Source organism: Saccopteryx leptura, chromosome 3 (assembly GCF_036850995.1).
Source record: "Saccopteryx leptura isolate mSacLep1 chromosome 3, mSacLep1_pri_phased_curated, whole genome shotgun sequence".
NCBI lineage: Eukaryota > Metazoa > Chordata > Mammalia > Chiroptera > Emballonuridae > Saccopteryx > Saccopteryx leptura.
In genome coordinates, this window is record NC_089505.1 from 10,408,155 (window position 1) to 10,430,798 (window position 22,644).

Genomic DNA, 22,644 nt, shown 5'->3' on the forward strand with positions numbered 1-22,644 from the left:
CAGAGGCAAGACAAATGAACCGAGATTTTATCTATTTCTAGCCCCACTTGGTTTTGTTGATTTTTAATAAACTGTGATGGCTCTTGTCTAATCAAAAATGCAGCCAGAGGCTGGTAGAAGGCAGAGTCAAAATTAACTCTTAGAATCCCTGCCCCTTTAGATAATAACATCAAGTTGTCTCCAGTAATTCAGAGCAATCATTTCTGTATAAATACAGCTTTCATGGGTGAACTGTGGAGAGAGGCACTCTGCTAAGACCCTTTGCTAGGAGTCACTGGGAATGTCCCTCTGGTCCCTGCCCCAGACCCCCCTCATGCACCTGCTCAGAGCCGTCGCTGCCCGCAACCTGGGCTCCCACAGGGACGCCTGCCACTGGGGTCCTCATTCCCTCCGCCTTAAACCCAGATTCCGGCCACCGGCTCACTTCGGGATTTTGCCTCAGTCATTATACTGATCCTCCTGCTTGAGGCTTCACCTGGCGGTGGGACCCTAACCCAAGCGACCTAAGCTGGCTTCAGGCTAGTTTACAAAGGAAATGACATGAGGACCTCCCTTTTTATTCAATGATGTTCTTTGATCAAGTTCTGGATAAATCTTCCTTTAAAAAGTCTTTGAATTGTTGCTTTTAAAAAATAATAATAATAATAATAAAAACCCTGTCCGTGGCACCTGCTGAGTGAAAACCAGCACGAGAAGGGCAGCTATTCCTCAGGAGGCCCCTCCGAGGGCTTCCGCTTGGGCAACTGGAGGCTTCCTGGGCGGCGGGCCCAACAAAGGCATATTGTTCGGTGCCCGAGGAGAGCTTTCTCCATCAGGATAAGAGAGCCCCGGGCACAACGCCAGGGAGAGGGTGTACTGCAAACATTTCTTTTCTCTTCAGTTAATGGAAATAATATTTACCTTGCCAGCGACAACAGGTACAGGAGGAGAAGGGGGTTGCGAGCTGTGAGGGGCTCTGGAAGCCCGGGGGAAGGAGGCTGCTGTGTTCCGTACCCCACTCCTCTCGCCCGAGCAGGCTCCTGCTCACAGGGCCACCCCGTCCCTACCCCATTAACCGATGGAGCTCGGGGAAGCCGGGGAAAGGAGGCTGCTGTGTTCCGTGACCCCACTCCTCTCGCCCGAGCAGGCTCCTGCTCACAGGGCCACCCCGTCCCTACCCCATTAACCGGTGGAGCTCGGGGAAGCCGGGGAAAGGAGGCTGCTGTGTTCCGTGATCCCACTCCTCTCGCTTGAGCAGGCTCCTGCTCACAGGGCCACCCTGTCCCTACCGCACTAACCGGTGGAGCTCGGGGAAGCCGGGGAAAGGAGGCTGCTGTGTTCCGTGATCCCACTCCTCTCGCCCGAGCAGGCTCCTGCTCACAGGGCCACCCTGTCCCTACCCCATTAACCGGTGGAGCTCGGGGAAGCCGGGGAAAGGAGGCTGCTGTGTTCCGTGACCCCACTCCTCTCGCCCGAGCAGGCTCCTGCTCACAGGGCCACCCCGTCTCTACCGCATTAACCGTGGAGCTCGGGGAAGCTTTCAAACACCGTCCTGGACGTCACGTGTGCCTTCGACAGCGGAGCTCTGCTGCTCCCACTCGGAGGCTGCCTGGTGAGCGTCCCCATACTGATGTTACAGCGAATAAAACCAAGGCATCGCAGGGTAAAAAGATGCATTATCAGGAGTTAACTTACTGCTAATGCTAGACCTTAAAATACTTAGTACACGGCACTCCCTGTACGACCTCTTTTTTATAAATTTCATCTTCTCTACATTATTTGAAAGTGAAGGCTTATTTATATTAACACAAAAGACTTTTCCCATTAAACATTAAACAACAAAATATTTGTACCAAGGAACAAACAAATTCAAAAGCCGCACCTGTTGGAAGATTCAGAATAACACAGTAAATGAATACTGGCCCCGGGAGTGGAGCTTAGGAGATTGGGAAACAGGGCCAGAGACTTTCACAGAATATTCTTTTGTCCCTTCTGAATTTTGAACATTGTGAATACAGCGCCTATGGAATAAATGAATAAATAATGCTGTTTACCTATTTTAAATAAGAAGTTGGCTCTAGGTAGCTCTGCAAAATTTATCTGAGGTTAGATAGGAATTTCCCTGAAGAAGTCCCCATCCGCACCTCAGAGCTGTGATCTTCAGGTGAGCTCAGCGCCCACCTTCCTCCCCATTCAGTTGTGTGGCTAATGGCTAACTCCAGTACCCCGGCGGTAACACAGATCTGAAGTCACAGCTATGGGTTCTGCTGTGCCGCCACCTGCCTCCCTTGTGGCAGGGCCCACTGAGGTTCCTGTCGACCCACTGTCACTTCCCCTTGCCTGGGCCCTGGCTCTCTCTAAGTTCAGAAGCCCCTCAGCCTCACTCTGGGCGGACAGCACCCTCATTCAAACGCATGGGCCCCAGGATTCTGAAAGTCAAGGTCATCCTCCTCAGGTCAAGACAGTCCCTCAGAGCTTCCTGCACAAGAGGCAGGAGAACGAACCCTTGCTGTCTCCTACGGGGTTCCTGAAGCAGCTTCCACATACAGCCCAGAGACTGGAAGTGAGTCTGCAAGGAACTGCAAACTTAGTTGCACAGATTTTATTTCCAAACCTAGATCAAACACCCAAATCAAGGTGGCAATGTTGGTGCAGGCCTGCCCCTTAGATGGGCCAAGAGAAGTCACAGACAGCCAGCTTCTCTGGGGGTTGTACTTGACACCTCCCGTCCCCATCCCAAGAAGATAGCACACCCACACCCTTGGTCACATGACCCACAATGCACACTGCAGGCAGAATACACCTCTGACCCCACCATCCAGTCTGGCCATGGGACTTGGCTTTGGCCAACAGAGTGTGAACACCTGTGACACCTGCCACATCAGAGGAGAAGCTCTAAATTCAGTGCTGTGGCTCCACATGGGACCTCGCGTGCTTCTGCCCTCTGGCACGAGGGCAGCACGTCCAGACTGTGCTGCTCCCGGCACGAGAAGAGCCACACAGGACCGTGCTGCCTGAAGGGTAGCCCTGTGTTACACGAGCAAGAACTGCAGCTGCTGTTCAAAGCCCTTGAACTTCTGGAACGGTGTGTTCCAGTATCCAAGCTGGCTAGCACACTGCCTTGCGTCACGAGTCCCATAACCATGGGCTCTGATCTTCAACTTCCTTGCACGTGCCCAATGTGGCCCTGCTGTGTGGTTCACAGGAAGGGCTCCGGTGACTAACAGTGACACTCAACAGGCTTGAGCTATTTTCAATCGTGTAGAAAACGGGATGATCGTGGGGGCTAATGACGGTCAATAATTGATGGAATGTATTATTAAACAGCAGAATTGAAATATTCTTCTAACATGAGCACTGCCAGACTACTCCGGCCAAGCAGTGCTAAGCTGAGAATTAGCTAAGCTTCCTTGCTAGTTTAATCTGGACATTCTGGTGTTCGTTACCAACTTCGTGCACGCAGAAATTCTTTCCCGTAAGTATTTACTGGGCACCACCTGTATGCTGGGGGCTGGGCCAGGCTCTTCCGTGGCTGGAAGCTATGCAAATTTCACTGCAATCAAAGGTTATTTTCATTTTTTGCAAAGCAAATGGTACTATTACTGTGTGCATTTAGGTGTGAAGACTGACTGACAGAGCAGGCCAGGTGTTAAATGCAGAATATTTTTTTTACATCACTAAAGCGTCATTTCTCTAGTTCCTGGGTGGAGGGGGGCTTTTAGTACAGCGAGAACAGAGGCTCTGAAATGAGATTGCCAGCTTTAGACATGAGCTTCTGCCACTCAGAGGCTGTATGACCTTGAGCGAGACTCCTCTAAGCCTCACTTCCCGTCTCTGTAAGAGCACCAAGCTCACCAGGTTATCCTGAGGAATAGACGAGAAAGGCACACAGGAAAGCTTCAGGCAGAGATCCTGACCCTGAGTAAGAATTCAACACATATTACCGACTAGTCGTCAGTATTTATCAGATCTGTACCTGGGGTCGTCAGGTAGAGCTAGTTCATGCGATTTTTCATTTAGCAATTTTACTTCCCCAATACTCCCCATTAATCAATAAACTACAGTCACTGAGATGCACGGAACCCTCTCTCCTAATTAAATCCTAGAAACGAGGAAGAGGGAAATGAAGTTCACACACGTTTTGAACATAGGTTTGCATTAAACGGGCTGTTTCCTGTATGTAAATAACACACACACACACACACACACACATTAAAGAACAGAGACTTCTTTCGTCCTTTACTTTTTTATACAAGAGGCTGTGTCTAGCTTTGTGCATGTACTTGTCAGAGAGAAATTAACATAGGAAATTCTCTTTCCTTGCTCCCACACAGCACGCCCACCAATCTGACACTTGCCAAAGCAGCAAGCGATGAGGAGGCTACAGCCCCAGAGAACAAATAACCAAATTAACAGGAACTGGGAAACAAACAAGTATCTGGTATCTGCGTGGAAACGGCCTCCACTGAAGCGCTCTCTCCTCAAACATCAGAAACCCGCCGGGACAGCACGCAGGGTCTGCACAGCCCGGGACAACCGAGACACCAGCGATCGTTCCAGAAGAAACGAACATCTACTTTCCCACTCTGCCAGGCGCCCCTCTGCAACTTCCACTAGCGACTAACTTGCAGACACGAAACTATTACGGACACATACCCAAAAAAGGGGTAGAAACAAAGGGGTAGAATGAACTCTTGGGTTCATTCTGGGTCAGCACTGGAATGCTTGAAGACCCTAGAAACCAGTGAAGACCCCGATAAGTCACACGGCCTGCTTCTCTCCCTGCAAACAGTTCGAGTTCTAAGAGAGGAGAGCCTCCATCCTGTCGGGGCACAGAGGGCACCAGATACTCGCTGAGCTTGTGCCGTGTGTCCCGCACTGTGCCGCCCAGTTCCGCAAGAGACACTGGAACGGTGGCATGTCCTTAATCACCCAGGGGACTGACGCTGACTCTGAACAACAGGACTCGTCACTCATTCACTCGTTCCTTCAACAAATAGTCACTGAGCTCCTCCTGGAACGAGGCCCCACTGCTGATACTGAGATTTGGTAACAAACAAAAGAGACTTAAACATTCTGCCCTCAAGAAGCCTACATTTCAACGGAAAGAAAGTTGTAAGCAATATAAAAACATAAAACATGTATTATAGTAGGCAGTGATCAGAATAAAGGATTAAAATAAAGCAGGGAAGGGGGTTATGAGTGTGGGGGGATTTCTACTGAAGGGAGGGGGGCACGCACCAGTGGTGGAGGGGGCATGACAGAAGGAGGTGACAACTGACGGAAAACCTGAAGGAAGACAGGGAAGAAGCCACGTATACACGGAGGGAGAAAGACTCCCCAGCAAAGGAAGCAGCAAGCGCCCAGGCCGCGGAGAAAGGCGGGGCATGGGGGTGAGGCAGGTGGGGGCGGCTAGGGAGCCCGGTGGCCGGAGCAATGGGGCGGCCAGAGGGCGGGCGCTGAGCTCACCCAGGCAGGTCAGACAGCTGAGCACCGTCTTCCCTGCGGCTGCCCTCGTCAGAAAAGCGACACGACCAGCGTGTGCTTTGGAAGGTCACTCCTGTTGCTGTGTTGAGAATAGGGCTGGATGGGTGGGGGGGGAGCAGGGAGACGCGTCAGGAGGTGCGATGACGAAGGCCTGGGCGCGAGGCAGCAGTGCAGGCAGTGACTAATGTCCGGCCACAGTCACAGGCACGTTCTCTGTCACGGGGTGTGACAGAATCACCCAGGCCCAGAGCCATCACTCCGTGGAACTGGGAATGGAGTTTAACCCCTGGGGAGGCAACACAGAGATGTGGGGAGGCCCCGCTCTGCCCCCGAGAACCCACTCTCTCATTTATACAGCGGGGACAGACAATAAAAATGACAGCGAGCGGACCCGACGATGATCTTGGGCAGCCGTGAGCCCATGGATGCCACCGGAGATGACTCACTAAGCCAACCTGTGTTCTTCGCCGGCACAGCAGCCGACCAGCAGCTACGAGAGGCAGGAAAGCTCTCTCTGGGCACACAGCAAGAGACAGCACGCGGCTCCGCCAACAGTGAGAGGCTCTTTAAAGAGAAGCTCAGACCACCAACTGAAGAGAAGACGTCCTCACACCCGGCCTCGGAGCAGGACTGCGGGTCACCCACGGTCTCTTAGTTCCCGGTTGTGACGGCTCCTATGGCAGCCTCTGTCCCTCACACGGCCCGTCTCCTGACAAGTTCACGTTCCCCTGGAAACTGAACAACAAAACTGAACACAGGATTTTGATAAGGGCCTCGTCCATGGCCACGCCACGCTGCTATGAATACACTGGCGTACGTCTGTTTCCAGGAAACAGCGCTGTCTTCCTCCGGCATCCGGAAAGACAGCCGGGTCTGTCGGAGCACATCTGTCCACGACCGTGGCCGCCCTGCCCACGAGGGGCTGCGTTTGAGCCAGTCTCAGTCGACGACAGTTTCTAATACACAGACGTCAAGTCCACTTTGAACTCGATCCCTATCTGTCAAGATATTAACAAATCCCCCAACTCTGGTGTTAGAGGTAAATGTTACAAACATGGTACCCTTTACTTCATTCAGCTCACCCCAAATCCCTGGGTAACGCCCCCTGTCCGGGCACACCCACCTCCAGGACCCGTGCCAAGGCCCTCGTCCCGTGCACGAAGGGCAGAGTGAAGAGGCGCCCCAAACGTCCAGAGCAGAGGCGGACATCCCCAGAGGAGCCCCCCTTTCTGATCCCCCAGGCCTGACCCACAGCGCAGGGGTCAGCGAGGGACTCCGTGGCAGACCCGGTGCTGCCACTCACGTGAGGTGACCTTGGGTAAGTGGCTCACTCTTCCTTTGACTAAGACATGCCCTATCTGTGACGTGGGCATGACCCCAAGATCCACCTCCCAGGGCTGATCTGAGGGTGACAGGAGAATACATACAAAATATTTAGTAGAGGACTCAATGAGCAGATAGACTCACAGGACATTGCAAAATTAGTACAGAGGGGCCCAGGTCCCTGTCACTCACATCCCCCCAATGGGAACATCTTATATAAGCTTTTCTATTGTTGTTGTTAATCATCACATTTTTTGAGGTAGATTCATTATCAGCCCCATTTCACAGATAAGAAAACTAAGACTTAGAGAAGTTAGATACTTGCTCTAAGTGACACATCCAGTAACCAGTGTAACTCTAGAAGCGACAGTCTTCATACCCACGACATCACACTGCCGTGGAGGGGCATGGGAAAGCTGATATGGAGGAATGAGGGGGGCGTCGCCCCCTTATTCTGACACTGATTGCCTGCTGGGATATCTCTCCCTGTGTGTGAATCTGAGAAAATAACCCTCAACAACCCAAATAACAGATAAGCAGCAAATGCGCTAATCGGGAAAGGGAATACTTTGAAAACATTCGAGTTGAAACTTCAGAACCCTCAGAGTGATGGGAATCTCTCACAGGGCCCCTCACCAAGCTTGGCACCAAGCTCTGCAGAGGTTCCCTGGGAAAAGCCCCTGCACCCTGAAGCTCACCCAGTAAGCTAAACACACTCCTAGCAATAGGGCTCTTAGGTAGGAAGTCAGGATTTACTGATAAACATGAGGTTACGGAATAATTTAAATTAGAGCAAACGTTTACTGTATGTACCACACACTGCGACCCGGCACTTTACAGCTGTTACCTAATGTAATCCTCAACATGCCTCCTAGGTACGTTCTATCATTACCTTCATTTTAAATCTTTTTAAAAATTTTTCTTTATTCATTTTGAGAGAGAGAGAGAGAAAGAGATACGAAGAGAGAGAGAGAGAGAAAAGGAGGAGGGAGGAGCAGGAAGCATCAACTACCACATGTGCTTTGACCAGGCAAGCCAGGGTTTCAAACCAGCGACCTCAGCTTTCCAAGTCTATGCTTTATCCACGGTGCCACCACAGGTCAGGCTATCATTACCTTCATTTTAAAGATGTAGAGACTGAGGCACAGAGAAGTTAAGAAGTTAAGTGTGACCTGAGGTCACACAGTTGGTAAGTATAGAGCCAGGATTTGAACCCAGGCAGCCTGGTTATAGAACTCATGCTCCTAGCTGCCACTCCTCTTGCCTTGCTGAAGCCTCGAAGAACCAAATAAACCCTGAGCAGGTTGATACTTCTCCCCTTCCCACATGGCTCCGTTTGATCCCACAGACGGTGGTTTTCACGGTCTTATTGTTCATGTATGAATTCCTTGTCCTCTAAAATGGCTCCCTGGATGGACTAGAAAAGGCTCCCGCTCTGTTCCCTGGTCCTTCCTCAGGGCTTCCCTGTTCCTTCCCAGCGGTTGTCTGGGTCTCTGGGCTGGTCTTACTGCCTGCATGCAAATGGCTTTCTTATCTGATGTGGTGCCTTCCTAGATAAAGTTAAGCCAGAAATCAACACCCACCCAGACTTCTTTTCTTTTTAGTAAGAGGTATCTTAGAATCAGTCCTTCTCCAATCTTTACAAAGCTTCTATTTTCTACAAGTTCCGAAAAAATAATTTCTAGTGTTCTATGATTGTACTTGCTATTTTTTAAAGGGTCCTGAGATGTTTTGAGAATGCAGAACAGAAATATTTATAAGGAAATTAAGAAATGGAAATGACTATACTAAATGAGGAAAAATGACAGTTTCCTTGGCTGAGAAATGATACCAACCTTAAGAGACAATGTTATAAAAAAAATGGTTGCTCAATGACCCTTGCGCTCACGGCACTGAAGGCTCTTTGTCGGCAATATGATTTTTAAGGGCTGAAGAAGCTAACTCAGCATAAATGCTCCATTCTAGGTGAATTTCAGCTCTTGGAACTCACCACGGTCTGGACAACACCCTGAATTATCACTTATAAAATGTATTTTTTCAAAGCTTTCCCTACTATCCTCCAAAGCCAAATGCATCCATAAATTCCATAGCTTTGGCTCAAACTGCTATTGAAAATAGTATTCTAACTCTCTGACACCAACACTAATATTTTGGCTGCTTCTAATGGATTTCTTTTATTTTTATTTAATTCTTTTTTCTTTTTGGAGAGGGAGGGAAGAAGGAGAGGGAGGAGGGGGAGAGAGGGGGAGAGAGAGAAGCATCAATTTGTTGCTCCACTTTAGCTGTGCATCCACTGATTGCTTCTCATACGAGCTGGTGACCTCAAGATCGGGTTTCACCCACTGACCTCGGCATTCTGGGTCATCGCTCTACCCACTGCACCACCACCAGTCAGGCCAGACTTTTGGATTTCAGAAACAACGCCTGGATAAGGGAGGAATATCCTGTGGTACAACAGAAGGAAACATTTCCTTTAACTGCCTGAGCAAGTCCTTACTCCCATAAGGGTACAAGCATCATTTACTACCAATGTTAAAATGTAAGTTCAATACAGATGTTACTATGGTGATTCTCCCAAGGTCACATGGGATTTTACATTGTGCCGCACTGTATATAACTGAAGATAATTTAACTTCAGCTGATGAAAAACGCAGATTTGTCTACACTTAACATTTGTTTCCCAGAGTCTCCCTGATTTTCTGTACTTCCCAATGCAACTCAAAGTCCAGATTTTAATGTTACAATCTCTAAAATTCTCTTATTTGGCTAATTTATTTCTTTTCTTCTTTTTTTCCAAGTGAGAGAAGATTCCTGTATGCACCCCGATCAGGATCCACCCAGCGACCCTCATCTGGGGCCGATGCTCTGCCCATCTGGGGCCATGCTCGAAACTGAGCTATTTTTAGTACCTGAGGCAGAGGCTCCACAGAGCCATTCTCAGTGCCCAGAGCCAATGCACCTGGGGCTAACGTGCTGTGGGAGGGGAAGAGAGAGAGAGAGGGAGAAAGAGGGGGGGGGGGAGGGGGATGGTTGGAGAAGCAGTTGGTCACTTCTCCTGAGCAGGAATCGAACCCAGGACATCTACATGCCGGGCCAATGCTCTACCACTGAGCCAACTGGCCAGCACCTATTTGGCTAATTTAGAGATTTCCTTCCTCCTCCAACAAAATAAAAATAATCACTTCAGATGAAAAAAATCCTATTTCTAAAATCTACGAGAACTTGCTTAAAGCCTTCTTCTCTTAAACACCTACTTTCTTCTTGGCCCAAAAGCCCAAGTGTCTGCTACTCAACATCTAGTTCAAGAGGAATATTTTATACTCTCTTCCATTTCCTCATTTCTTTTTGAAGAGTTAGAAACTTTTCACAATAGGATTCATCAAAAGCTACATAACTGCCGTGCTGCGCCTGTGACCTCAGAGCAAAGAGGAAGTGGCTGTTTCTACGCTCAGTGCTCAGAACAGTGGGCACTAAGAATGGTTTGTAGCCTGACAGTCCTTACAGCTCCCGGCCAGCTGGCATTTTGACCCCGTGGGCGCTGGTGGTCAGACCTGTGTTTGGGCTTCCAGTCGGGAACCCCGGGCGAGAGCCCCTCAACACTTTGGTTTTGCTTTTCTTGTGTAAGATAAGGTCGACCTGAGGACTGAAGGGGTGTGGGTGTGGGTGTGGGTGTGGACACACATGGCAAGCTCGGGCACAGTGGGATTGACCAGGAGAAGGATGGTGTTCTGTAGGTCTGGGCGGGGGCTTTTTAGCAGTCCTTGGGCAGGTGTGTCGTGCATCCCTGGCTGAGAACCACTATGCTGATGGAACTTTCTGGGCTTGTGGGGCCCTGGGTGGGCAGTCACACCACACTATAGGAAACCTTGAGACAAGCAGAGCACTTTTAAGGAACCAGAGACATCTGGTCAGTTTGAAACAGGGTAGGGGCATGCCAGAGATTTGCTCCAGGTATTTGCCTGTTGATGGGTTGCAAGTCGGGCCCCATGTGGAGCCCCTCAGTGGGCCAACTTTGAGTTGGCAAATGAATTGTCCCAGCCCAGGGCACTGGGGAATAAAAAAAAAAAAAAAAGCTACATGAAATCCTTAATGTTACTGATCTGTATGCTTAAAAATGGTTACAATGGTTATAAATTTTCTGTAATATATATTTTACTTCAATGAAAAAAAGAATCACAAGATACACAATGGACCTAAGATGGCATTATGCTAAGTAAAGTAAGTCAGACGAAGAAAGACAAGTACCACATGATTTCACTTATATGTGGAATCTTAAAAAAAAATAAATGAACAAACAAAACAGAAACAAACAGATACAGAGAACATTTTGACGGCTGCCAGATGGGAAGCGGGTTGGGGTGAAGGGATGAAGAAATAACAGAATGCCAGTTATAAAACCAGGCACGGAGATGCAAAGTGTAATATAATAATATTCTATGTCAACTGGAATTGAAAAAAATGTAAAACTATTTTAAAACTTTTTAAAATCTTTTTATATATTTTCAAATATATTTCAGACATCTTTTCCCAGCTTCACTGAGATTTAATAGACATATGATACTGTGTAGGTCAAAGGTGTACATATGGATCTGATACACGTACATGCGGGAGAATGACTATCATCATAGCTTTGTCTAACAATGCCATCGTATCACATAATTACAATTTCTTTTTTGTGGTGAGGATATTTAAGGTCTACTCTTTTAGCAACTTTCAAGTATACAACACAGTCTTGCTAACTACAATCACCATGCTGTACATTAGACTCCCAGAATTTATTCATCTTATAAGGTGAAGTATGTACTCTTTCCCGCCTGGACAAATGGTTAAGCAGTAGTGACCAGACTAGTTCACTCGTCTGTCCGCTCCTTTCCAGTTCTCTGCTGTTTCTGTGGTTCATCCTCTTCCACATTCACATCTGTGGTGTCCCCGTGGTGACTTCCGGTTGCTCCTGCTCCCCTTTCCGCAGCCTGTGCAGACCTAACCTCGCCCCGAGTTTCCCACGATCTACTCCAAAATGAGTTCTCTTTTCCCCTAACCCTGAGGAAACTCTCAGTCTCTTTAAGGGGCTGACCTTGGCTACAGGTTAGGAAGCAAGTACTCTTCCTAAACTAACCTGAACCAAAACATTTGGTCAATTTCATCTTTATGTATATATATATATTCACATTCAAAGAGGGGGCGGTCGGTGAGCCAAGTTTAAGTGACGGGTAGTGGAATTTTAAGCTCCGTAAAGGAGATGTCGTTTAGGTCCCGTACCACGGGGACCAGCAGTCCCGGATCTATGCTGCAGGCGGAGTCATTTGAGAAGCCTTTCAAGATGCTCACTGTCACGACCCCACCCTCAGAGGTCTGGAGTGGAGACCATGTATTGGAAAAAAAAATTTTTTTAATTACACGATAGCTCAGTACACATAACTTTTAACTAGCCTAAGTCCCCCCCCCCCTCTTTTTTTTGTGACAGAGATAGAGTCAGAGAGAGGGACAGATAGGGAAAGACAGACAGGAAGGGAGAGAGATGAGAAGCATTAATTCTTTGTTGCGGCACCTTAGTTGTTCAATGATGGCTTTCTCATATGTGCCTTGACCGAGGGCTACAGCAGAGCAAGTGACGCCTTGCTCAAGCCAGAGACCTTGGGCTCAAGCTGGTAAGCCTTGCTCAAACCAGGTGAGCTTGCCGCTCAAGCTGGTGACCTCAGGGTTTCGAACCTTGGTCCTCCGTGTCTCAGTCCGACGCTCTATCCCAGGGGTCCCCAAACTTTTTACACAGGGGGCCAGTTCACTGTCCCTCAGACCATTGGAGGGCCGGACTATAAAAAAAACTATGAACAAATCCCTATGTACACTGCGCATATCTTATTTTAAAGTAAAAAAACAAGACGGGAACAAATACAATATTTAAAATAAAGAACAAGTAAATTTAAATCAGACCAGTATTTCAATGGGAACTATGTGCTCCTCTCACTGACCACCAGTGAAAGAGGTGCCCCTTCTGGAAGTGCGGCAGGCCGAATAAATGGACTCAGGGGGCCGCATGCAGCCCGCTGGCCGTAGTTTGGGGACCCCTGCTCTATCCACTGCGCCACTGCCTGGCTTTTAAGAAAACAGAATAATTTATCAAATAAAGAGAAAGCAGACCTGGCCGCATTTTTCACTTACCATCCCACAGAAACACTACAGGCTGCAAAGCCAAGCAGCCTATGCTTTCCCTTCTGCACAACTCCAACCTCATGACCCCATGACAGACTGACACGTGCAAGGAGGAATCACTGCAGCCACGAGACTGTGTCCCGGGGTTAACTACACGAACTCATTATCCCAGAGCAGTCAACAATAAAAGTGCATCGAGGAGCTCGCAGCCCTCAGTAACACATATTGGGAGTGCATGCCACCCTGAGGCGGAAGGTCATGTTAGTTGTAACAAGAACATGCTGAGTATGAGCCGTTAAGGGAAGGATTCTTAAACCAGGGTCTCCAGAGGACCCGTGAACCCACTGAATGGACCCAACACTATAATAGAAGCACATCAAGAATTTTTCTGGGAAGAGGACTCGTTATTTCTTTTCAAAAAGATTAAGACCCTCAACCTCACTGCAACAGCAAACTCATTTACAGTGAGGAAGGAACGGAACAAGGGCGGGACCCAAATGCTGGTAAGCGGGACTCCTCGCGCATGCGCGTTTCCGCCGCACCGCTATCAGAATCTAGGTATCCTCCGGAGGGGAAATAACCTCCTTGTGGAAGGATACAGCCATTAACCTAATTTGGTGTTCCCACTCCGTCTCCGTGCCATCGCAAAATGGAAATGTCCCGTCCACCGTAAAGCTTCATGTGCAGGCAAACAATGGCCCCCAGCAAAAAGCACTGGTGGGATTCCCGCTGCAGCGCCCCGCTCACCAGCCCTTTTTAGGTCGTGGTGACTACAGGGAAGACCTGTGGTCTTAGGTCAGGGCCATGCAAGCAGAGCCAGTCGTCACCATGTCACATGCATGACCTCTGCCACCTGCCGTGTCTCATTACCAACCTCACTCAGCAGGAGAAAGCCCACTCTGTACCCACTGCCTGGCACGCTGCCCCTTCTTGGGAGCTGAGGCCTGTCCTCAGCCCACCCCCATCCTGGACTCCCTGCGGAGCCACCTCCCTGCAGACCACCCTCCAGAGTTCCAGGATGGCCTTTCCCAACTCTCGGGAATTTCTACATCTGCAAATTCCACGGGCCCTGTGGAAGCAACTGAAATCATTCCAAAGCAAACCTGCCCGGCTCCCTTTTTTCCAAGAATGGGATTGTTATTTCCCTAGAGTCGCATGCAAACCTTTGCCCTCACCTTTAGTGAGTCAGCAGGTCCTGAAGACTCAGCCCCCACGAGGTCTCCGGCACACGTGCTCACCACCACATTCTTCCTACAACTCCCCTCAATTCAAGTCCTCATGACACATCACCTGGGCTACTCCAATATTAACAGGAGTACAACTCATCTCTGTACCTCCTGTGGGGTCTCTGCCTCCACACAGAACCGTCCTGCTGCTGCCAGAGTAATTTCTCTGCAAGCCCAGGTCACCCCCTCACTCTGCGGCCTGCCCTTGTGCATGCCTAGTGCATTCAGAATCGCAGTAACGGACGCTGTTACCAAGCTCTTTACTGAGCGTCAACATGGCGCTTCACGCTTGACAGGTCTTAGGTTATTTAATCTTCCAATCTCATGAGGCAGTACCTTCATTATCTCCATCTTACAAATAAGGTAGAAATGGGGGATTAGAAACATTAAATCAGTTATCCAAGGCTCCACAGCTAAGCCCTGGCAGGACTCTGAGAACTGGCCTCTATAGACCCCTTAGCTTGGCACCAAAGTCCTCCCACAGTGTGATATCAACCTACATGTCCTGCATCACTGGCTGCTGCTCAGTGCCCTCTCCTTGCACAAGACACTAGCTCTTCATATCCATCTTTTCTCTCTGCCTGAGATCTCCACATCCACATCTATCCCAACTGTCTGTTCAAATAGTACACACTTGCCTGGCCGGTGGTGGCAAAGTGGATAGAGTGTCGACCTGGGACACTGAGGTCCTAGGTTCGAAATCCTGAGCTCACTGGCTTGAGTGCAGGCTCATCTGGCTTGAGCATGGGGTCATCGACATGATCCCATGGTTGCTGGCTTAAATCTAAAGGCCGCTGGCTTGAGCCCAAGGTCACTGGCTTGAGCAAGGGGTCACTGGCTCAACTTGAGCCCCCTGGTCAAGGCACATATGAGAAGCAATCAATGAACAACTAAAGTGATACAACTATGAGTGGATGCTTCTCATCTCTCTCCCTTCCTGTTTCTCTCCCTGTCCTTCTCTCTCTCACTCACTAAAATAAACAAAAAACCAGTGTTCACTCCGCACACCCATTGTGTGCCAGACTCGGTCACTCTGCCAGGCCCTTGGAACCCTGCTCTGCTGAGCCTGTAGTCTACAGCTAATCAGACACTGTTGAGAAAGCATACATCTGTCTACATCCCAGCCTCTCCCCAAGGTTCACATGGGATCGGCTCCTCCTTGACAGCGTCCTGGAGCACCTGCCCCTCCCCATTCTCCGACACGTCTCCACATGTGCCAGCATTCCGCCCACAATCCCCCCTTACTCTCCCCTTCTCCCTAATCTACATACTCCCTGGGTTAGGAGTCAAACCCTAGGCCGACTTCTACCTACTGGTGACTTTACAGAGCCTCAGTTTCCCCATCGGTAAAGCTCCCAAGTTAGTGTGCGGATTCAGTGGGATAAACACACGCAGCACCCCGAGGACCTGAAGTGGCAGCTCCTGCCGTGTGGACACACACTTCCGCAGGCGCGATGGCGGAGGCGCTCTGGGCTCCGTGACGGCGCGGACAGCCTGCATCATGTCTGGGCATGAAGGCCAAAACAAGTGAACCCTGGAGACACCGGGGGGCTCGTTCCCTGGAGGCTCTGCTGGCGGTCCAGGAATGGAAACCCTGAGTGCGAGTGGGTCCCTTCTCCTGAGACCACTACCAACCCAGACGGGGCTGCTACGAAACACGTCACGCAAGGATCCTCTCCGCCGTGGAGCAGGTCCAGTTTCATTAAGCAAATAGCTCCGTGGGCACTAGAAACGAAGGGAGGAAACTGGAGTTGCCTTTTTTTTTTAAAGAAAATCTCAGCTCTTCCCATAGTGTGCGGCTGCGGAGAGCTCATCTTCATGTGGCCCAATCCACCCTGACAACAATCTGATCATCTGAATAACACTGGGCGAAATCTCCACTCTGAGGAGAGTAAAAAAACGGCCGATTGCAGCTATGACTGCGGCCTTAATCATTCACAGAACCGTGTTTCCAGTGACCCGCGTACAATGGGTAAGGGAGCCTCTAAGCATTATAAGAACTAGGGGGAAGTGACCACCACCACCGAGTTGACATTGTTTTATCGGAGGAAAGGAGAGCGCCAGGGCTGCTCCAGCCACGGTGTGGACGACACGAAACATCCAGCTCCCAAGGGGGTTCTCACCACTGTGGGGGGGGGGGGCGCAACAGGAGCGCTGTCCACACCCTCCAGCCTTAGTCTATTCCACACATCGGAATAGCTCCATGAGCCTGAATTCAAACGATAACAGGACTACTGTATATATACCTAATTAATGAGTATGTATTTTATAAGCTAGCTTCTCTTATTTTTTTAGATTATTGGTGATTCATTATATATTCGTCACAATACTGTTTTTCTTCTCTATCTACTCTTTGTTGTTGGAGGCTGCCATGTCCGAGCTGGCTTTTTCTAAGACCCTCTACGGATCTCTTGGCAGAACCATAGACCGCGCCCCGAGCATCGCCTCTGGTGCCGCACAGGCTCACAGCTCCTTATGAAGCCTGCACGAGGCTCCGTCACACACGGACACAATGACCAGGAATGGAGCGTGCGTGTGGAGGGACTAAATCTCTTCTGTCCCAGTCTCCGCTCTTTCCCCCAAAGTTCAGCGCTCCCTCGGGAAAGACACGCCCCAGCCGCAGGAAGACATCAACGCATCCTCCATTTTCACAGTCATGTCATGTCACAACTTGTTAACGTCTCCACTGGAAAAGGACACTTGTCAAGGTCACAGAGGGCCACCAGCTGTGCTCTGCACCCTCCGGAGCAGGTGCGTCTGTGTGCATCTTTGCACACGCCACTATGTCCATCTGCTATTGCCAACACCTGCCCTTCAAGTATCCCAGTCATGGAGCCAGAATCTGTCGAGCTGGACTTGACCTGGAGCTCACCTAGGCCACTGCCCCACTGTAACCATGACAAAACAGTCCCCTGGAGCTTAAACAGCTGTCCCCAACGTCTCTCCCTGGGCCAGCCTCTCCAAGTCAGAGGCCTTGGTTTCTTTTCTTGGCCACTATTTTTGCAACCTCTTTCTTCCTTTGTTTAGTGAATACATTGGTTTCTGCATTTAGGCAAATAAAAAGCATTATCCAAGAGGAGGACATAATCATCAAAGAAAACTGTCCTCTTTTTATCATCAGGATAGACACACAACGGTGTTTGGTATTTAGCTTGCAAATGTGCGCCTACATAAAATTAAAATAATTAGTTATAAGGGCCAAGTTAATTCAATTATAAATTCCTGTTACCCAAATAATTCTCAAGAAATACAGTGATCGTGCCAGCAGCGCGCCAGATTCCAAGCCCAAAGGCAGACTCGCCATCTGCTAAAGGCGCGTGGAAAGGTTTTCAAAGACAAGTGACCCCGGGCCATTTAAAAATCTTCCTTAAAAGAAGATACACTCCATCTTGAGAGGTGAGACGGGGCAGCTCATGACCGTAAGAGCTGTACTGCTCTCCGAAGTAGATAGATTTTAAAGCTTTAGAACTTTCTCTTTCCTTCCAACTTGATCAGCGGGGACAGTACTCCTTTGGGAACAACCATCTGGATTCAAAAACATAGAAATGGTCCCAAAAAATAACACATGCTTAAATGTCAGGGGTACATGGCAACTTCAGAACGCACGGAAAAGCTGCCTTTCCTGCTACAGTTTTCTGTATTCCTTTAGGAATCGCCATAGGTTGAAAGCCTCTGGCTCATGTGAGTGGTTTAAGTAGCATGAAAGCCATTTTGCCATTCATAAAACCATGTGGAAATAGCTCTAATTAGATTTCGAGTGCAAAACAGCTCTGCCTCTATGCCATCTTAACACCTTTTTACTCAATCTTGCAGGAAATCAGATTTTAAATTAAATTATAATGGAAATTATCCAAGAAACTGCCTCCTCTTGGAAGGCTACCACACAAAGGAAATAAATTCCTCAGGAAAGCAGCGACACAGGTAAATCTCAGTTGACGTACACACTCTTCTTCACACTTCCACCTTCTACACAACTACTGACGTCCTGAGGGACAGCACCTGGTGAGTGCGCCCTCTACAGGAGGCTCCAGGAAGCAGGGCTCTACCCTGTCCTCTTTGGTCCCACGTGGTCTCTTAGTCACATATTTTATTAATAAAGGGATGAGTTCATTCTACACTGTTGTCGTGCATCCACTCCTTCCAGTCCTGGAGACACAAACATGAGTAAGACAAGGTTCTTTTGTTTAGCTAAAATGTTTTCCGTTTATTTTAAAAGTCAGCTATACCCAGCACAAGAGGCCTCCGACTGTGTCTTACACAAATTTCACCGCAAACATAGAGAAACTGCAAGTATAATGTGTCCTCGCATGCTTCGCGTGGCCTTTTCCGAGCCGACTCGTGAGCCCCTTTACCTCGTGGCGCGCACCTGGCTGAGCGTCCCCAGGACTCCAAGATACAGCATCAAAGCAGCAGTTCTTTAGAGAGCCAGAGGGAAAATGTCTGGCCCTTGTTTGGTTTATTGTGACCAGTAGTTCAGATGAAATATACGAAGGAGTTGAAGTAACCTTGGGTATCCTCAACAGTTAAGAGAGTTCAACATAACCCAGACTAGTAATAATGCAGAAATATGTCGCCTAAACCGCCTCAGGTATACCAAGTTCATTCATCCTCAGTCATCCAATCAGCGTTTGTGTCCTCAGAGGGGCTCCTCTGCTCTTTCCCATCGCTGGGACGTTCCCCTGCACTGGATGTGGATTCCGATACTACGCTCCCCATTATGGAGGTAGGAAACCTGAGCACACCATTGACCCAACAAGAAAGGTTCCCATCCAATGCTCAGAGCCTGGCACTGAGCTGCCCCCTCTGTGGGATGGGCTGGACCCCAGGCCCTGCCACTCAGACCGGCTGAGTCACCTACTGGATGAATTACTAGCCGCCGCCCCCATCCCAAGCCCTGCTTGCCTCATCTCTAAACAGGGATAGTAATGGTAACAACCTCAGATAGCTGTTCCAGAGATTAAATTCAAGTGATACAGCACAGAGCTCGATAAAGGCTCTTGGTTCCTACTACCCGCACTCACACTCATTGCCCTGTGTCCCACGTACAGTCTGGCAGGTGGGAGTCGGTGAGCCAGACGAAGACAGCGGCTGTTTACAGACAACTTCACGAGCAGATGAGCAGCACTGTGACGGCTCTGGGAGAGCCCACACCAGAGCAGAGCACAACCCGGCTCTGTACAATGAACCCACCCAAACCAAACATCAGACCAGCCGTCCACCCGGGTCAGCCACCCAGCTTCGCATGAACAGAACCGGTCATCACACCCATGAGCTACCACAGCACACATGCCCAGCCTGACCCTACTTACCCACAGGTACAAAAGCTTTGGCAGGGGCCACCAGTGATTAGCAATCATAGAACCACAGACCATATGGACAGGCAGAATGCTGGTCCACGTCCTAACCCCTGGAACCAGTGGCTACGTCAGGTCACATGCAAAGGGGAACGAAGGTTGGAGATGGAATTACAGTCACTAAACGGCTGGCTTTAAAATTGGAGGTTATCCTGGGTGAGTCCAGGGGCCACTGTGACCTCAAGGATTCTTAACAGTGGAGGAGAAGATTGGAAGCAAGGACCAGAGAGAAGGCAGCACAAGAGGATTCGGTCCAACATCAACGGCTTTGAAAACAGGAACGAGACCACAAGCCAAGGAACACGGCAGCTTGTAGATGCTGGGAAGGAGCAGGAAGCAGGCTCTCCCTTCGGGATTCCAGGAGGAAAGCAGCCCGTCGGCATCTCCATTCTAGCCCGGTGAGTTCCGGTTTGGACTTCTAAACTATAAGATAATATGTGTGATGATTTGTTGCAGCAGCAATAGGAAACTAATATACACTATTACCCAATCAGGAACCTTAGTGAGAGCACTTTCTCAGCCGTTCTCCTTCGCCCCTGCTGATTCTTTACTATTCTGAGCTTCAGCTTTTGGGTTGAAGCTGGTTACTCTATTGGTCTTTACAGGAATCTCCACTGAGTCAGGTTCCAGATCACTCAGGAAGTTGTTTTCAAAAGAGAGAAGAGAGACAGTTGCCGAGATCCTAGGATGGTGTTGAGGAGTCAAGTACACTCTCCAGATCTGCCCTATTCGTCCCTTCAGGTCTCTGAGATCCTTCCTTCCCTCTTTCCTTCCCTCCTTCCCTCCTTCCCTCCTTCCTTCCTTCCTACTTCCTTCTCTCCTTCCTTTTCTTCCTTCCTTCCTTCTTCCTTCCTTCCTTCCTTCCTTCCCTTCCTTCCTTCTTTTCTTCATTCCTTCCTTGCTTCCCTCCCTCCTTCCTTCCTTTCCTCCTTCTTTTCTTCCTTCCCTCCCTTCCTCCTTCCTTTTCTTCCTTCCTTCTTTTCCTCCTTCCTTCCTTTCTTCCTTCCCTCCTTCCCTCCCTTCCTCCTTCCTTCCCTCCCTCCTTCCTTCTTTCCTTCCTTCCTTCCTTTCCTCCCTTCCTACATCCTTCCCTCCTTCCTTCCTCCTTCTTTCCTTCCTTCCTTTTTACTTTCCTTCCTCCCTTTCCTCTTTCCCTCCTTTTTCTCTTTTCCTTCTTCCCTCCCTTCCTTCCTCCCTCCCTCCCTCCTTCCTTCCTTCCCCAAACGAGCTATTGAGCACCTCCATATAGCTAGAGGCAAGAGAATACAAGACTGAATAAGTAATCTTTAATCCTTAAGTGAAGAGCTCATTAAAGACTCCATCTAGAGCAGTGATTTTCACTTTTGAACCATTACCCATAGAAATACATTTTTACATTATAGTCTAACACACACACTCACAACTGAAACAAAACTTTTACTAAACAATACTTAATCCTTACCAAAAGAGAACTATTATATTCTATTCCATTCCATTCTATTCTATTCTTTTTTTTTTTTTTTTTGTATTTTTCTGAAGCTGGAAATGGAGAGAGACAGTCAGACAGACTCCCGCATGCACCCGACCGGGATCCACCCGGCACGCCCACCAGGGGCGACACTCTGCCCACCAGGGGGCGATGCTCTGCCCCTCCGGGGCGTCGCTTTGCTGCGACCAGAGCCACTCTAGCGCCTGGGGCAGAGGCCAAGGAGCCATCCCCAGCGCCCGGGCCATCTTTGCTCCAATGGAGCCTTGGCTGCGGGAGGGGAAGAGAGAGACAGAGAGGAAGGAGGGGGTGGGGGTGGAGAAGCAAATGGGCACTTCTCCTATGTGCCCTGGCCGGGAATCGAACCTGGGTCCCCCGCACGCCAGGCCGACGCTCTACCGCTGAGCCAACCGGCCAGGGCCCCTATTCTTAATTCCAACCAGAAACCTATTAAATTGATTTCACAACCAGTCACGGATTACGTCTCTCAGTTGGTAAAATGAGACCCAGGAGTTTGACACCTGTGCCCAGATGCTCATCATGTAGACCCAAGGAGGAGATTCCTAAGAGACTTTCTCAACTCTAGACCATTCCTTTCTCCTGCCCACAACCATCCTCACAGGGTGACGTTTAGATTCCAGTCATTTCAATAACAGTCACCACCTCTCCCCACTCCCTCCCAAGCACGCACATACACACAATCTCATCACTCCTTCATGAGAAGAAATCCAAGGCACTGAATGTGGAAACCCATGACTCACTCTTCCCATCAACCAGGTACGTGACTGTCAATGTCACTCAAGTGCGAGCACATAGCACAGCAATGGGCTCCCGGCAATGACAGCATCAGAAGGGAAGCTCAGCCTGCTGAGACACCAGAACATTGGATCAGAACCCCCAGGGACCGGAAACGTGCTATAAATAACTTCAGTAATCACCCCACACACTGGGCAGGATACTAGGGAATACGCAAAAGATCCGTCCTCGTTCTCCTCCTCGTCCTCCTTCCCCTCCTCCCCCCTCCCCTCCCCCTCCTCCTCCCCCTCCCCCCTCCCCTCCCCATCCTCCTCCCCCTCGTCCTAGGAAGCCTGTGCTGAAGGTGACACGCAGGGCAGGAGTGGCCTCTCCCTGTGCTATTCCACAAGCCACTAGCCCCAGCTTCAGAGGGCCCCCTGTAAAGAGCAGTTGAGAAAGTCACATCGCCCTTTTATGTAAGAGCGCCTGATTTGCGCGCGGGAGGAGGGTGGTTATAAATGGGGAATTTCACCCTCACTGACTTGTCATTCCACCTAATGACACATCTTAAAGCTTATCTTTTCGTGGGCTAATTTTAGACTGATACTAGTTCACAGATCACTAGTTTAGAAAAACATTACACTGCTTGGCAAACCCAGTCCACTCTCACTAACAGATCCCGCAGCAGCAGGACTGGCCGGACCAGGGCGCGGGACCAGGGCACCGGACCACCAGAGGCGGGGGTGGACCACCAGAGGCGGGGGTGGACCACCAGAGGCGGGGGTGGGCCACGTGCGCAAAGGGGGGCGTGCTGGTGCGGCCTGGGGGGTGGGGCAATGACGACACACACACAGCGGCAATTTCCCTCCGGTCACGCTACATCCTTGTCCTTGCTCAGCTTTCTTAGTCTTCTCAATAGACTTTC

General features: G+C 49.6%; 1 protein-coding gene and 1 non-coding gene across 3 annotated transcripts in view; one reads left to right on the forward strand and one right to left on the reverse strand.

Annotated features, from left to right (window-relative positions):
• Window positions 1–22,644, reverse strand: part of ZDHHC14 (zinc finger DHHC-type palmitoyltransferase 14) — a 252,365-nt gene that overhangs the window by 189,129 nt on the left and 40,592 nt on the right. The window lies entirely within an intron of this gene.
• On the forward strand, window positions 10,149–10,286 carry LOC136401607 (small nucleolar RNA SNORA43). Its single transcript, XR_010750631.1, has one exon. It is a non-coding gene; the product is annotated as a small nucleolar RNA SNORA43 (small nucleolar RNA).